The sequence below is a fragment of the Procambarus clarkii genome, chromosome 74, assembly GCF_040958095.1.
Source record: "Procambarus clarkii isolate CNS0578487 chromosome 74, FALCON_Pclarkii_2.0, whole genome shotgun sequence".
Lineage (NCBI taxonomy): Eukaryota > Metazoa > Arthropoda > Malacostraca > Decapoda > Cambaridae > Procambarus > Procambarus clarkii.
In genome coordinates this window covers 14,572,917-14,574,554 of record NC_091223.1, presented here as the reverse complement: position 1 = coordinate 14,574,554, position 1,638 = coordinate 14,572,917, and the positions used below count along the sequence as shown (strand labels likewise).

General features: G+C 52.1%; 1 protein-coding gene across 6 annotated transcripts in view; it reads right to left on the bottom strand.

Annotated features, from left to right (window-relative positions):
• Positions 1 to 67, bottom strand: part of LOC123767344 (putative methyltransferase DDB_G0268948) — a 26,254-nt gene extending 26,187 nt beyond the window's left edge. For 5 of the 6 annotated variants that reach the window (XR_006773948.2, XR_006773947.2, XM_045756954.2 and 2 more), the window contains exon 1: positions 1 to 67. This exon is cut by the window's left edge and continues 90 nt beyond it. The gene's annotated coding sequence lies outside the window, so the exon portion shown is untranslated. The other variant, XM_045756959.2, reaches the window with a different exon arrangement.
• Between the last annotated feature and the right edge of the window lie 1,571 nt (positions 68 to 1,638).

The window sequence follows — 1,638 nt, the reverse complement described above, 5'->3', positions numbered from 1 at the left end:
GTTACTGACGGACTGGGGGGGGGAGTGCGATAACACAGGCTATCGCTTATCATAGGTTCAAGGAATAGATTGTTGACCGCTCTGAAGTGGAGTAGTCAAGGCTACATTTATTTTAGTATCTCACCGGATAATATTAGCCTTGCCTCACATACACTCACACACACACACACACACACACACTCTCTCTCTCTCTCTCTCTCTCTCTCTCTCTCTCTCTCTCTCTCTCTCTCTCTCTCTCTCTCTCTCTCTCTCTCTCTCTCTCTCTCTCTCTCTCTCTCTCTCTCTCTCTCTCTCTCTCTCTCTCTCTCTCTCTCCCTCCCTCCCTCTCCGCCCCCCCCCCACCAAACACTATTCTTCCATGTGTAGGTGTGTTCCACTGCCCTCTTAGTCACCATTATTCATGGTGGGTTTCCATGCTTTATTTAGTCTCCTCGCCTCCGCCATTGAAACCCGCCCACCATAACATGCTTTTATTCTCATTTTTTTCTAGTTATTTTCTCCGTCGCGATGTGTTCGCTTCCTTATATATATATATATATATATATATATATATATATATATATATATATATATATATATATATATATATATATTAGTTTTTTTTTTTATTTATTTCAGAGATTCTTGAGAACCCCCCCCCCCCATCTCCCGGCAACTGCTCACGTGCACGTTAGAGAGAGAGAAAGAGAGAGAGAGAGAGAGAGAGAGAGAGAGAGAGAGAGAGAGAGAGAGAGAGAGAGAGAGAGAGAGAGAGAGAGAGAGAGAGAGAGAGAGGGGGGGGAGTGGGGTAGGTGCATGTAGTGATGGTCTTATATCCACATTCTATTGTGAAAAACATGAAAGGTGTGATACAGAAGGTGGCGTTGGTGGGTAGGTGGTGGCAGGTGGTGGGCAGGTGGTGGCAGGAGTGTGCAGGTGGTGGCAGGAGTGTGCAGGTTGTGGCAGGGGTGTGCAGGTGGTGGCAGGAGTGTGCAGGTGGTGGCAGGGGTGTGCAGGTGGTGGCAGGAGTGTGCAGGTGGTGGCAGGAGTGTGCAGGTGGTGGCAGGTGGTGGCAGGAGTGTGCAGGTGGTGGCAGGAGTGTGCAGGTGGTGGCAGGAGTGTGCAGGTGGTGGCAGGAGTATGGCATCAGAGGTGTTCTAGTGGGTGTCGGAGGGCAGTAACTTCACTCTTCAAAACCCGCTACCCTGGCCCAAGCTGGTCACTCATTGTGCTCCGTTGGCACTCTCTCTCATCGCTCTCACTGGCACTCCCAGCTCTCACTGGCACTCCCAGCTCTCACTGGCACTCCCAGCTCTCACTGGCACTCCCAGCTCTCACTGGCACTCCCAGCTCTCACTGGCACTTCCACCTCTCACTGGCACTCCCAGCTCTCACTGGCACTCCCAGCTCTCACTGGCACTCTCAGCTCTCACTGGCACTCCCAGCTCTTACTGGCACTCCCAGCTCTCACTGGCACTCTCAGCTCTCACTGACACTCTCAGCTCTCACTGGCACTCCCAGCTCTCACTGGCACTCCCAGCTCTCTCTGGCACTTTCAGCTCTCACTGGCACTCCCAGCTCTCACTGGCACTCCCAGCTCTCTCTGGCACTTTCAGCTCTCACTGGCACTCCCAGTTCTCACTGGCACTCCCAGCTCTT